Here is a 16,269-nt window from a genome sequence, read left to right on the forward strand (position 1 = left end):
TTTGTCAATCAGGCCTGCAACATCCTAAAAGGGAACACAAATCAATCCTCCAAAAAAATCAATAACAGACCACATTATGAGACTGTACTGCCTTTACTCTATCCCAGTGCATTTAATCAGTAACCCTATTTAGTAGCTTGTATCATAAGAAAAACTGTAGGCTTGTTTAAATAACTGTACATATAGCATTTAGGTGACTTGTAGCCAAGTTTGAGTTGAGTTGACTGAAGTGTGGCTCTTACTTTATGTATTTTTTAAGTCAGTATCGCCCTCTATACCAGAAGATAATTATATTAGCATTTCCCAGATTCCTGACAATTCCAAAAGAAAGGGGAACTCTGATGAACATTTGAATCACCTAAATTTGGCTAAAAATACTTTTAAAAAATGCAAGTTAGTTTTAATTTAAATAATTTAAAGATCACAAATAACTGATGACAAGCTGGCCAAAATAGCAACAGGCTGGCAAAAACAACAACAGCTAAGCTAGCATTAGGGCAGCTAATTTTAGATTTGAGTGTCTTGAGAATTATAGTTTCCTTGTGAAAAACAGTTTGATTACATTTATTCACTCATTATCTAAGCCTGATAGCAGCATTTCAAAGGAAGTTTGTGTAACTAACACAGGCTAAACGTCCTCAATAGCTCACCTCGGTTCCGCAGTGAGTTTTATTGACTCACCATCCTGTATCAGACTCCTTTCACAAAGTTTTACTGTCTGCTCAACACTAAATAGATGTGAAGACTTTACACCCACTATTTTGACAGCTGAGGTAAACAGCGGGCTGACAGACTACATTTAATATATACGAACACTAGCCAAAGCATTTGAGGTGACTCAGGAGTAGGAACATAAAATATTGCATATTTTACTGACATGCATCAGATTTTTTTTATTCCAGATTTAGTGTTAGGTTTTGATATTAGTTAAATATGTCAGAATGTAATGTGCACAAAAATGTTTTAATACACAAACAGTAGCAGAAACCTGCTGGCTATCCATCACTGGGACGGGGCATAGAGCGTTAATAAGGCTAAAAAATTGCTTCCGTAAAGTAGCATAAGCAGAATGTCAGTGATATATGAAGAACCAGTTTTTAACAGCTTAAACAGAGCAGCCCACTACAATGCTTCAATCAGGCCCACCACAAACTGTTGATACGTCATTGCATTAAGGCACAGGGCAAAGTGATATTATTTGGCATTTCACATTAGCTAGTTAGTTAGTTAGTCCGCACCAATGCACCTTTTCAGTACTTTATTCAATAATGTGATACACTCTGACACCAAATACTCCTTACACTGGAAATTGGCTGCATTTTTCAACACAACTTGCCTGTTCAACAGCCCTGCTGTACATTTTGTTTTGTCTAGGTCTAAAAATCAAAGGGAAATATATTGTCTCATATATGCTTTGTATCCTATATTTTCTGCTGTGAAATCACTTTCTTTAAAGCTCCTTTTAATGCCCGTCTTAAACAAGTGCACTTCCTCCACCTGGGTGATTTGTTTTCTTTGAAAGACCTGCTATCCGACAGCATTTTAAAGCACTGTATAAGATTATTTGCCCTACGGGTTCACTTAATTTTCTTCAAACAGAAAATGTATTTACTTAGTATGAGTTTGGGTCACAATTATATTTTATTGTTATTGGTAAAACTGGGCTCTCTGGAGGTATGCTTCTAATAGTTTGAAAGGGTGAGATAAGCACCGCATGTGGGTGGCTTGCGTCTTTGTGGGTCGGTCTCTGCAGCACACACTTTACCAGGTTTCTGATTTACTGTAAAATTAGCTCTTTCTTTTCTTCTTTCTCTCTATATCTTTTGCTCCCTTTCTCTCCTGTCCCCATTTTGTTTCTATCTCTGTGGCTTTGGAAGTGCAGCGAGTAGTCGGCAGAAACCGGGGCCTTACTAAAGGAATTAGACTGCGCGCTGGGAGATTGCTCAGATAATGAAATGGTGGGAGGTAGAAAAACTCATTTTCTCACTTGTGAGAGAGAGACATACTAATGTGGCTATTGAAAATAGCACTGAATAGTACTGGCAAGAAAGAAAGAGACAATTCCAAAATCCAACAGTGTTATTTGATTTCAGCTCATGAGATATGGACCTGCTTAAAGGATAAAGTTTGGCACTGGTTTAACTATCTAAAATGGAATTGTCATGATGGGAAAACTATTGTTTTCCAACTGTGTCCTCCTCCCAGATCGCAGGGAGTGACAGTTTGCTTGTATTTAGACAATAGCGAGGCTGAAGTTGGCAGAGTGTGGGTGTGCTTGTTAAAAAATGGCTCCCGTGGAAGGGCTCTGAGAGCTCTTACAACACTATTGACGTCAGCTACTTGTGATGTTCTCTCTGCTGTACCTGCGAATATGTGTGTGTGTGTGTGTGTGTGTGTGTGTGTGTGTGTGTGTGTGTAGGCTACATGCATGAAGAGCAGGGAGTTAGAGTAGTTTAATGAAATTCACAAAGGCTGAATGGTGAAGAATAAATAGCAAATAGAGGTGACGAATGATGCAGTGTGCAGCCGTTTTAAATTTATAAGAAGAATTGCGAGCTGACTGGTGAATAACTGTTTGTCATCCAGCTTGACGTGTACATGTAAGGAAATATTGTATCTTCAAAGCTGCACATGCCTCCTTGTTATTTTGCTCAAATATTGTCCACTATGCATCATCATTGGCATTGATCCAGACACTGTGCCAAAGGGGGAAAAAATCCAAATAACAGCTAGGTTTTATAGGAGGAATCAGCCTGCCACTCACAGAAAGAATGAACAGGACCACAAATACAAATAACTGCAATGGTGAGGCTTTTTTACTGAGATGCTTTGGGTTTGGTAGTTTTATCTTCATTTCACATTGCTTCACGTATTAATTGTAGCATTTCACTTTTAATTGCAATTTGAGCATTTTCATGCAGATGGTGACATTTTGGTTTGGCCTGTTGCCGCTGTGAAGGTCCCAACTCTATCCTTGCTAGTTAATCTATTTTACCTGTTTTTGGACTTAATTAATGTGTTTTATCCTCTTATTCTAGCATATTTACATCAAAGATAGCAAAGAGCAAGCAGCAATACATAGAGCAGAAGACATATGAGTATGAGTGAAAAAAGGCTTTATTTAAGTTAGATACGACATGAAAAGAATTATGGGGGTTGCAAATCAGCTTGCAGATATGCAGCACCAGTGGTGAGGCTAAAACAATGCAAATTGGCTGATGTAGGAAGAGCAGCAGCAAGAACCCTCAAACAGATAACAATGGTAAATGGTAAATGGCCTGTATTTATATAGCGCTTTACTAGTCCCTAAGGACCCCAAAGCGCTTTACATATCCAGTCATCCACCCATTCACACACACATTCACACACTGGTGATGGCAAGCTACATTGTAACCACAGCCACCCTGGGGCGCACTGACAGAGGCGAGGCTGCCTGACACTGGCGCCACCGGGCCCTCTGACCATGACAATGACAATAGATATTGGATTAGTCAGAACAGAATGACAAGAAGGACCTGTGGTGGGCTGCAAAGTGGCTTGCATTGCACAGCAACTGTATACTCTGTTAAATAAAACCCCATCATCTCATATTTCATGATTTCTCCTAAAATGGTTTCTTCTTCATATAGTGAATTCTGGGGTATGGAGGACAAAAAAATACAAAGACTTATAGCTAGAACCATTAATGAATCAATTCTGACCCCTACAGAAATCAATGTGAAGTGCTCCCCTTAACATTCACAGTATCCCTGGTTGCTCGGAACACATAGTGATGAAGGCTGCTATAATGTGAGCCAGAGCTAGCTAGATGTGATTGGTAGACAAATATATAGCTGACTGTAGTGAGATGAACGGGTCACAGATGAGATGTTGATCCAGGAGAAAGCGGGACAGAGTGTATGGAATTTATGGAATATTAATACTGGCTGTGTAGAACAGTGTGGAAACCGTCGTTGAATTAGCGTGTAATGTGTGTAATGTGTTAGTGTGAAGCAGTAATCTGAACAAATAAAGAATGAAATTAAGAAGACCAGCTGAATCGAAAAGGTTCCGGCCTCAGGAGTAGTGCAAAAGCAGCTTTATTTAGATATGCTAACTGGATGCATATGTAACATACAGTAGGTGTCAAACTCTGGCCCGCAGCCTAATTACATTTGGCCCGCGAAGCCATACCAAATTACTATCAGAGCTGGCCTACTGCTATTATACAGCTAATATATATATTGTTTAGTATTAAGCTTTGCTTGTTCCATATTCAGTTTTTCAGCAAAACGTGTTTGAGTCTATAAGAAAAGATTCATTCTTATATCTGGAGGAATAAATATATTTCAATAAATATTAACGTTAGCCCGCGACTTTGTTTCAGTTTTGAATTTTGGCCCACTGTGTATTTGAGTTTGACACCCCTGATATAGAAGCTGAGCCATCAGCTGAGATATTTTAGTATTGAGGTTATCTGATCTACAGCACCTCTACTACTGAGGGTTTGCTCAACAGAACTATTTATTCACATGTACATTCTTTAGGAAAACCTATTTTAACTGTTTTTCTGCCCTGTGCCACCCATCAAAGCAGCCGACTTTCAGTTTTACCCCAAAACTCCAGGGATTTAAACCCTATGTTAAAATGTTCAATTTCTACCTTGTGGCCACTAGACGAGTTCAACAACTGATTCACAACAAGGCACCATGCAAACAGTAGGAAGAAATCATTGCTGTGTATCCGATCTCATTTGCCATGTTTAAGTGTGTTAACAGGAGGAATTAGAACCAAATTAATCCACCAGAGATTCCCAGCTCATCTCACTGTCAAGATATTATTATAGACTCCATATAAATGTGTAAGGTGTCATGGGAGAATCTGGTTATTGAATTATGCCAAAATTAAACCATTAGCAGGGAGGAATCAATCTGACTAGAAACAGCGTGATGACTCTTCTCAGCAAGAAAGAATAGTTTATTTTTCACTGACATTTTGAAGGACATTGTAAAGTCTCTATCGCTTTTTGTGCTGACACTTTGCAACAGTATTTTATGAAAAATGACTCAAAAAGCAATATAAATTGGTTTACACAGTGACCTGTGGTAAAAATGCATTCCATGGGTGCAAACAATTTCCTCCTCTGTAGATATAACCTCAGTGAGGACTTTTTCCACATAAAAAAAAAAAATCCTTCCTCGCTGTAGAAAATAAAGAGGGGTTTAATTGGCCAGCAGTAAAAGGTCTGTCCATTTTTGCTCTTGGGGTTGACATTCTCATTTTTACACTGCCTTTGCTGCTAGCAAATGTTAAAGGCTGTGAATATGACTCTGTCAGCATAAGTGCACCAGTCTCTAACTAGAGATAAGGACCATATGGATCATGAATGATAAGATAATATCTATAGGTTTTCATTATGCTTGAATCTGGGCTTTATTGCTCACATTTGCAAGAAGAGAACCCACAGAAATTGCTTAAATGCACAAAAAACTTGCAAAAAATGAATTCTATAAGTAAATCAAAGCCTGTTACGCTTCTTCTTCTTTCTGCTGACAAAATGTTAACTGCTAATGGCTCCACAATTGGCCAGTTTGCAGCTGGCCAGTTTTTAATGTGATGATTCCAGCCTATAACCTCTGTGCTCTGTAAAGGATCCAATTTAAAATGGAGCATGGGCAATATTTCAGTTAAAGTACACTTAAGCAAAAATAATTTTAATAATAATGATGATAAAAATGAGGTAAACAACTGTTAGGAAAAAATGGCACTTCATTGCCACATTTGTGTGCATTGCTTGTCATTGGAGTATAAATTTCTAAATATGGACACAACTGTTGATGAATAATACATAGATTTGATCCAAATGTCAAACATCAGCACCATCATCTTCCTCCTACTGTCGCCTCGCAGTCCTTCAACTGAAGCTACTGCATTTATTCATTTTACAGCGTGATGAAATTAATAATTCATATCAAGATAATTACATACTACTGTGCCTTAAACATTCATTTGTGTGTTTCCAAACCCGTTAATAGCTTTTAAATGAAAACTTGATTTCAAAAGAGGATAATGTTCAAATGCTGTGGAAATTGGGGTCCCTGTAGGTTCCAACTTAATGTGAAAAATTCATATAATCAATTTGTGCCTCTGAGATTACTTATGTGGTAATAATTAAAGCCAAGAAGGCTATTATAAACACAAGACCCGCCATAGCTAGAGCGTTATCTCGGAGACCTAGTTTTTGATCTCAGGTCTTAATATGTAGCTCTTTTTTTTTTTCTCTCCATCTCGTTATGAGATTTTCTTGTTTTGAAGCCACTCATCAAAGAGTGTCATCACTCTTCATGTCTTGGAGAAGAAGTTAATTCCGCAAAAGGCTTTTTCATTTGGAAAAACAGAGAGGAATACTAGTGTCTGGACTGGTAGGTGCTGATTTATAAGGAATAAGTGAAGGAACATGCACACACAAAAAAGAAGTTTGTGGTTTCATCTTTGATTTCTTTCAATCACAATTGGCATGTTGGTGGTTTTCCTTGAACACTATTTTACCTGAAGTCTGATCATGTTGGGAATAATGTTATTTTGTGGAATGCACAGGTGAAAATTCATCTCGTCTTTTTTTTGAGCAAAATCCTGCTTTGCATTCACAGTTCCCCACTTAAAGCAAATTGTCGGTACCATCTTGCTCAAGGGCATCACATCAGCAGCATCCATCGCCAAAAATTGTTAAACCAGATCTGATGAATCTATAACTACTTCCACATATCCGCCCCCGTTGGCATGCCTGTGCACTCGCTGCAATCATACAAAAGAAGGCAAAAGGCTGACTCTATTTATATTACCCCAACATTGGCAACACAAGAAAAACAAACAACACAGGGAATGTTTTCCTGTCACAAGGTGATATTTCATGATGGTAAAAATGCTTTGAGAATTTGAAATATTCAAATTCATGTTCATGCATACATGTTAGTAAGAATTTTCTCCAAATGGTGATAAAAACCTTCTGAAAACCACATTATAGCTGTCTAAACCTTACACTTGCAGATTGTTGGAGCATACGTTAGAGATTTAAAACAATCCAGTAGCAAAAACTAGATAAGATAGAAAAAGTATTTTTGCCTCAAGAGACTTGAAATGTCTTTTTGATGACCAATTCTGAGTATTTTCAAAGTAACATTGGGTGAGTGTAGGGGTACTTTGTGAAAGTCTGTAAATATATTTTTAATAACAAAAAAAGAGAATAACTACAATAAGAATAGCATTTCTTTCATTTTAAAGAACTGTAGAGACATTGGGTTTTTTCACATGATCTATGGAATAATCAATGGAATGTGGAGAAGTCTCCATATTCAGACTTGATTCACTAATGGAAATAATTGCAAAGGCTCATGCTCCAAGTGAACTTCCAGCATGTAGCTAATCAGTGATCCCAAGAAAATTATTTGTAAGGATATGGTTTGACAAATTCCTGGAGTTTTACACACTCAAATACTATTTGATCAGGGGTATGCTTTAACACTCCTGAGTATAGAGTTAAGGCTGGATCTACAGAAAGACAGAAATTTTCCCCAAAACTCTGAATGAATTTAATAATAATCTTCCTCAGTTGGGAATTTCTCATCTATAGCATCACTAAAAGATTTAGTCATCAGAGAAATCTCTGTATGTACGCGGTGAAGATGGAAAATCTGTTTTCAAGACTAGTGATCTTTAGCCTGTAGAGTATGTTGATTAGGAACACTTATCAAAACCACATGAATACACTGTGCTGCAGTATTTGGCTAGGTAATGATGCTTAGGTCATGCTTAGTCCATAACATCTAAATTACGCAACATAACTTTTATATAAACAATGATTTGGACCCAGGATTTGCTGAACTGTTCAGTACATGGACATTTGACCAATAACATTTGGGAGACGTTGATTTAAAGCAGGTTGGATTGAGGTTCTCCCCACTTAAGTTCTTGCCACAGTGTTTTGGGTAATATGTATAGACCCCTGGTAGAAGTTGATGACATGTTTAAATAGGATTGTCGGGACTACTGTCTATATACTGCAAGAAGGAGTTCAAATAACAGTCATATTGCCAGACATTAGCTGTGAGCAGGCCAGCTACACTGCCGGTGTTCCAGATCAACTGGCGTTTAGATCAACTGGCGTTGGTCGAACAGATGTGTGGCAGTCTTGCGTTTCAGGAGCTCCTACCGACAAACCAGCAAAAAAAACGCCAAATGTGTCATCTGTGACACTTGTGAGGTTGTCTCAAACACACTCCGTCAGTCTTGATGCTGTTGAACAACAAAATGTTTAAAAATGTGGCGAGTTTACCTGGTGATATCCTCATGCGCGACGCGATCGCGAAAACAGCAAACAAGTAACACCACGCCGTTGTTGTTCACAGGACAGCAAGAGTAAACGATCGGGAGACCCTTGTCGTCGTTATCGTTCCACTCGCACGGTTTATTTCACCGAATTCAGCGTTTTTGCTTCACAACTAAAGCGAGCAGTTTGCTCTGTGCACCAACATGGACTCGAGTCAACCAGCGCCACCTCTGGCCAAGTGCCACAGCCTACAGCCAGATCAACCTGTGACACACATCTGCAGCACGTTTGAATTCGTGTCATGCACATTTGTACCTTTCAATTGTGTGTTTGTGCGTCATGCAAATAAACCTTTGAAAAGAATGAAATGATATCATATATTCCTTATTGGCCTACATTTGTACAACATTCCAAATTATATACGCAAAGTCATAGAAATCACCACTCCAATTGGTCATCATGATTTTAATATTCTCTTTTTCCATAACAATGAAATACGCCTTGGACAAATATGACACATCAATATTTCATTAGTGTTGTAACATCACATGTCGCTAGCATAGTCTGTCTGTGTCTTTTCCCTGAAAATGAATATTTCCAGCCAATATAGGCAATTCATCAACATGGCTGGAGTTATATACAGTCTGTATAAGTGTGGTTAATCTAATGAACATTTGTAAGGAGACGGCAGTTACTGTGAATTCACAGCAGTTACACAGTGATTAGTAATAAACAGCCAGTGAGAGTGAGTGGATATGACTGTTCCCACCACTAACACATGACCATAGCCCACTACTAGATTAACTTGTGACACATCTGCACCTGCTGCTATGATCACAGTGAGTAGAGGCTGAGTGGCTGCACTTACCCCTGGTACATCCAAATCTGCCCACAAACATGTTGAAAGATGCAATGCCAGCAATGTGGATTGTCAACACTGAAAACAATCAGTAAGCAAAGACAACAGGGATCACTTTTTTCTGTTTATTTAGCACCCACAACATTTGTAGTCGCCTTCTGCACAAGGGAAGTCCACACACACTGTGTGGTACCACTTTCCACAGAAGGTGCAATCTGCAAGATTGAATGAGATTGTCAGAGTCATTGTCTGGCTGTTTATTACTAATCACCTGCTGTACATTCACAGTAACTGCCATCTCCTTACAAATGTTTATTAGATTGACCACACTTATGCAGACTGTATATCACAACCAACTCTAACATGTTTGTTTGCAGAGGGAAGACACAGACAGACTACGCTAACGACATGTGATGTTACAACACTGGTGAAATATTAGTGTGTTCACGACATTTTTCGTATGGGCAAAAGTATTGATATCAGGATGGTGATTCTTATGTGTATGTCATTTGGCATTTTGTACAAATGTAGGCTGATATTAAATACATGATATCATTTCATTCATTTCAAAGGTTTGTTTGCATGACGCACAAACAGACACAATTGAAAGGTACAAATGTGCATGACACGAATTCAAACGTGGTGCAGATGTGTGTCACAGGTTGATCTGGCTGTAGGCTGTGGCACTTGGCCAGAGGTGGCGCTGGTTGACTCGAGTCCATGTTGGTGCACAGAGCAAACTGCTCGCTTTAGTTGTGGAGCAAAAACGCTGAATTCGGTGAAATAAACCGTGCGAGTGGAACGATAACGACGACAAGGGTCTCCCGATCGTTTACTCTTGCTGTCCTGTGAACAACAACGGCGTGGTGTTACTTGTTTGCTGTTTTCGCGATCGCGTCGCGCATGAGGATATCACCAGGTAAACTCGCCACATTTTTAAACATTTTGTTGTTCAACAGCATCAAGACTGACGGAGTGTGTTTGAGACAACCTCACAAGTGTCACAGATGACACATTTGGCGTTTTTTTTGCTGGTTTGTCGGTAGGAGCTCCTGAAACGCAAGACTGCCACACATCTGTTCGACCAACGCCAGTTGATCTAAACGCCAGTTGATCTGGAACACCGGGGGGGAGGGGGGTCCTGTTATTATTTTCATTCTTTTACTACTGTTATTGTTGTTATTAGGGCCCGAGCACCGACAGTGCGAAGGCCCTATTGTATCTGCTCCGTTTCTTATTATTATTATTAGGGCCCGAGCACTGACAGTGCGAAGGCCCTATTGTAATTGCTCTGTTTATTATTATTATTATTATTATTATTATTATTCCGGCAAATGAATTGGCCTTTTGAGGGCCTAAACATGTTCGAAAACTCATGAAATTTTGCACACGCGTCAGGTCTGGTGAAAATTTACGTATTTTAATGTTCCCAGACATGGCCAGGGAAAATTAGCTCTAGAGCGCCACCTAGAAAAATGAAAAACGCGAGCCCCCGGTATGGGTATGACCTACACGTTTGAAAGTCGGTACACCTATATAACGTTCAGAGTCGAACAAAAAAGTCTATTATGGCAATGTCCTAAACCCAACAGGAAGTCCGCCATTTTGGATTGAAGGTGACATTTTGGCTCTGATTTTACCGTTTCCATGCCTCGAACTTTAACGAACTCCTCCTTGGGGTTTGATTTCATAACCTTCAAATTTGGTCAGTGTCAACTACACCCTTGTGCCATGTTAAATTGCGGAGCTTTTGAGTTTTCACAATACTATGAGGCCGTGGCGCCATGGCGAATTTCGATGACTCGCCATGAAAATCTTATTGCCTCTCATTCTGTCATACATGTTCCGATCTGGACCAAAGAGCACACATATGATAAGGCTCCACCCCTGAACATATTTCAACTGCCATATTTGACATCAAGAACAGCGCCACCTAGTGGGAACAGGAAATGTCATGTTTTACACTTTGGGGTACAGTATAGTGATGGGTGACATCTGCAGCCTCAAATTTCTCCAGGAAAGCCTTAAGGAGTTGGTCTTGGGTTACAGTGAAAACTGTGACTTTTCGTGAAAGGGTGTGACCCCAGCAGCATGGCGAACTTTGATGTCACGCCATGAAGAAACAAATTAGTATAACTCAATGAAATCCAGTCTGATCAGTACCAGACTTTACAGGCATGATGTCAGACCCGCCCTGAACAGATTGATGTGCCCATTGTCGGAAATACGGACAGCGCCACCTAGTGGCAACAGGAAATGTCATGGCTTTAATTTTGTTGTACTGATTTTCACAGGTTCATCTTGGCCACCTCAAAAGCAGTGAATATCACCATCAGTCCCTCGTGATGCTTCAGTGCAAAAATTGTGACTTTAAACTGAACGGCGCACCCTGGTGGCAACGCTGTTCAACATGAAAGATGAAGTGGCTTTTGAGGGTCTTGGCAAGTTTATAGAGGCTTGAAATTTGGCACACACCTCCAAATGGATGAACGCTTTGTTGGCATTTGATCATTTTCATTGAATAGCGCGAAGTGGCTCCACAGCGCCCCCTACAAAATTTCAAAACCACAGCCCCTGCTCTGTGTTTTATCTATGAGTCTGAAACTTGGTAAGCTTATGGAAGATCTTAAGATGTACAAAAAAGTCTCATGGAGCAATATCCCAAATCCAACAGGAAGTCAGCCATTTTAAAGTTAATGTGTAATTTTTGTGACATTTTCCCATCTTTTCAGGCACCGTACTTTGACGAACTCCTCCAAGGGATTTCATCAGATTGGACCGATCTGCAGTTTGTGGAATCTAAAGACCTTTGTGATGTTAAATTGCGAAGCTTTTTACGTCCAGGGAAACGGGGTGGTTATGGCGGCACTTAGAGTTTGAATCACTCGCCAAAAAGCAGTAATCTGCTGTCAGTCAAAAACACAATGTCCAATCTCTCCCAAACGTCTCAGGTGTGATGAGACTCGAGCTTGGAAGTGTTTGTTATGCCATTTGTACATAATGGTTAGAGCGCCACCTAGTGGAACGACTAACTAATCATAAATGAATGAGTTGAAATGTTAGCTGGTGGTTAAATGCATGAATTCCATCAATGTGACATCACATCGGACGTGCTGGTTTTAGGTGTTGGGCGTGGCTCGACGCGCCGGGGGTGCGAGGGCCCTCATAACGCTGCTTGCAGCTTTAATTATTATTATTATTATTATTATTATTATTATTATTATTCACCCCAAACAAGGGCCTTTTTGAGGGCCTAAACATGCTCAAAAACTCATGAAATTTTGCACACATGCCAGGTCTGGTGAAAAATTTTGTATTTTAATGGTTTTACATATGAGCACTGGGAAATGGCTCTACAGCGCCACCTATGCCTTGTTAAATGCAGCCCTACGACCACATCGTTTCAGCTACATGTATGAAATTTGGCACACATGTGTATCATGCCAAGACGAACAAAAAAGTCTGTGGGCCCATTGACGCAAACCCAACAGGAAGTCCGCCATTTGGAAGAGAAGGTGACATTTTGGCTCTAATTTTGCCATTTCCATGCCTCGAACTTTTGCGAACTCCTCCTTGGGGTTTCATTTCTTAACCTTCAAATTTGGACAGTGTCAACTACACCCTTGTGCCATGTTAAATTGCGGAGCTTTTGAGTTTTCACAATACTATGAGGCCGTGGCGCCATGGCGAATTTCGATGACTCGCCATGAAAATCTTATTGCCTCTCATTTTGTCATACATTTTCTGACCTTGACCAAAGTGAACACATATGATAAGGCTCCACCCCTGAACATATTTCAACTGCCATATTTGACATCAAGGACAGCGCCACCTAGTGGGAACAGGAAATGTCATGTTTTACACTTTGGGGTACAGTATAGTGATGGGTGACATCTGCAGCCTCAAATTTCTCCAGGAAAGCCTTAAGGAGTTGGTCTTGGGTTACAGTGAAAACTGTGAGTTTTCGCGAAAGGGTGTGACCCCAGCAGCATGGCGAACTTTGATGTCACGCCATGAAGAAACAAATTAGTATAACTCAATGAAATCCAGTCTGATCAGTACCAGACTTTACAGGCATGATGTCAGACGCGCCCTGAACAGATTGATGTGCCCATTGTCGGAAATACGGACAGCGTCACCTAGTGGCAACAGGAAATGTCATGGCTTTAATTTTGTTGTACTGATTTTCACAGGTTCATCGTGGCCACCTCAAAAGCGGTGAATATCACCATCAGTCCCTCGTGATGCTTCAGTGCAAAAATTGTGACTTTAAACTGAACGGCGCACCCTGGTGGCAACGCTGTTCACCATGAAAGATGAAGTGGCTTTTGAGGGTCTTGGCAAGTTTATAGAGGCTTGAAATTTGGCACACACCTCCAATGTGACGAAGGCTTTGTTGTTATGTGATCATTTTCATTGAATATCCCAAAATGGCTCCACAGCGCCCCCTACAAAATTTCAAAACCACAGCCCCAGCTCTGTGTTTTATGTATGAATCTGAAACCTGGTAGGCTTATAGGAGATATCAAGATGTACAAAAAAGTCTCTTGGAGCAATATCCCAAATCCAACAGGAAGTCAGCCATTTTAAAATTAATGTGCAATTTTGGCGACATTTTCTCCTCTTTTCAGGCTTCATACTTTGACGAACTCCTCCAAGGGATTTCATCATATTGAACCATTCTCCAGTGTGTGGAATCTAAAGACCTTTGTGATTTTAAATTGCGAAGCTTTTTACGTCCAGGGAAACGGGGTGGTTATGGCGGCACTTAGAGTTTGAATCACTCGCCAAAAAGCAGTAATCTGCTGTCACTCAAAAACACAATATCCAATCTCTCCCAAAGGTCGCAGGCGTGATGAGACTCGAGCTCGGAAATGTTTGTTATGCCATTTGTACATAATGGTTAGAGCGCCACCTAGTGGAACGACTAACTAATCATGAATGAATGAGTTGAAATGTTAGCTGGTGGTTAAATGCATGAATTCCATCAATGTGACATCAGATCGGAGGTGCTGGTTTTAGGTGTTGGGCGTGGCTCGACGTGCCGGGGGTGCGAGGGCCCTCATAACGCTGCTTGCAGCTTTAATTATCATTGTTTTTTGTATTTAGTTTATCTTCAGTTGTGGACAAACATATCTTCACTATAGTAATGCTGCACTGCTGAAAAAAAAAAGCTAATTTAACTTAAGCCCCATTCCCCCGGCAAAAAGGAGGAGATCACGTTTAATCGGTTATAACGCGGGTTGAGAAATATAAGTCCAGATATGTGTGGTATCCACAGAAACCTTAGACTCTCAGCTAAAATATCATATAAACCATTTCTACAACCACCAAACACACCAAAAACAAGCCGTGATTAAACGAGCAGTTACGTAAATGCGCAGAAGTCCGCTAAACAAACAAAACCCAACCAGAAATTCTTCAGACTTCATGTAACCAGCTAAAGACAGGTTGGTTAGCTTCCAGAGCTATCACTGACTCCACACACCAGGTTTCACCACGATCAGACCAAAATTCACTGAATGAGCCGCAAAAGAAGACCACAAAAACACACAGCGGCGCAAATGCGCTAAGACAGAAATTGGCTTACCGTTCCGATTTCCTCCGTTATTTTTGCCGGTAGCCGGTAGCCACATGATTATCAGTAGTAACCATGCCTACCTCGCCGCATCAGAGCCGCTTTCCGTCAACAACCTCCATTTTAGACCCACCTTCAGACACCTGACTGGACAGACGCCACATGCAGTAAATTTGGGCCCACGTGGGTTTTGGCATTACAATGTCTTATTGGTTCAAGTGACGTGAACTTCAACCAATAGTTCACGTCACTTCGTTACTGTGAATCTATTGGCTCAAACGATTAAAAAGAGGTGTCAATTACGCAAATTGACCAAAAGAAACCAAAGTTACAGCCCCTCGGAGTTTGAAGGGCCAGACCAATTAAACGCTCCATGCGCACTGCAGAAAAGGGCCATTACCATGTAAATGTGTGGTTAAGTCTTCTAAAAAATATTTTAAAAAAAAGCATTTTTAGGCCTGTTAATAAAATTTATTAATGTCTGCTCTTTTAATTTCTGAAAAAAATCAACTGGCGTGATGTCCAATTGTGTGCCAAAATTGGACATTTTTGTACAACGTCTGGATATTCATGTATTGACAGGGCTGTAATTTTTCCACTGTTTCACTTTAGAAACATAAATCTTTGCACAGATGATGTTTATATGTTGGTTACTGAATTTCTGGAACCAAATGTGATCTGAGGTACATTTTTAAAAGGGTTGGCCAGGACTCCCTTGCAAAGAGGTTTTTAATCTCAATGGGACTTTTCCTGGTTAAATAAAGGTTAATAATAAATATGCTAAAAATTTAAAAATAAATTAGGTGAGGATAAAATCTACTTACTTCTTCTGTGTTCCAGTCTCAGTAACTTTGACACAGTAATATCTGCTTCAATATTTACACCTCTGATGAAATATCACAAGTGTTAGCTTTATTTTGATACCAAGATTGTAAGGACAGAGTTTGTAATTGCAGAGAAATAATCAATTAAATTTGGGCATTACATTTTCGAGCAGGAAGCTCAGAAACCCCCTTGGGGCTTAAGAGGTTGAAAAAAAAAACCAGTTTAAAGGCCCTTTCTGTTTGCCTTCCCTGCTCAGTCTACCATCACAGACGCTATCTTTAGAGGGGATATTTTAAGGAATGCCTGGAATTTAACATGCTCAACTGTAAGTGAGTCTAGCAGAGATCTGTTACATCTTTGTCCGTCTAAGGTTAGGGAAACATGATCCACCACTGATTTATCATTTATAGTCATTGTAAAGGATCTCCTTGTGGAATACTGGTGAGTAAAAGACAAAAAGTGAAAAACAATGAATCTGTTCACTGTTTTAATCAAACACTGTATGTGGATATACAATGTGGCAAAAAGAAACAGAAAACAAAGAATTTTTGAAGAGGATTTTAACATAGGCCAAAGTCAGTCACTGCTTAAATTATGACCTTTAAGCCCTACTTAAGCCCTAGTCAAGACAATCAGATATACATGCAGCAGACTATGGCTATAATACCACTTCAATATAAATTCTTATTTTCTGTTATAATC

At 39.8% G+C, this 16,269-nt stretch overlaps 1 long non-coding RNA gene across 1 annotated transcript in view; it reads right to left on the reverse strand.

The window, feature by feature from the left end:
- The window catches only part of LOC145424191 (uncharacterized), a 109,228-nt gene extending 94,366 nt beyond the window's left edge, over positions 1-14,862 (reverse strand). Inside the window, exon 1 of the long non-coding RNA XR_013905164.1 lies at positions 14,755-14,862. This is a non-coding gene — a long non-coding RNA (uncharacterized LOC145424191). The remainder of the gene's footprint in view (positions 1-14,754) is intronic.
- Between the last annotated feature and the right edge of the window lie 1,407 nt (positions 14,863-16,269).

The sequence above is a fragment of the Astatotilapia calliptera genome, chromosome 23 (genome assembly GCF_964374335.1).
Source record: "Astatotilapia calliptera chromosome 23, fAstCal68.1, whole genome shotgun sequence".
Lineage (NCBI taxonomy): Eukaryota > Metazoa > Chordata > Actinopteri > Cichliformes > Cichlidae > Astatotilapia > Astatotilapia calliptera.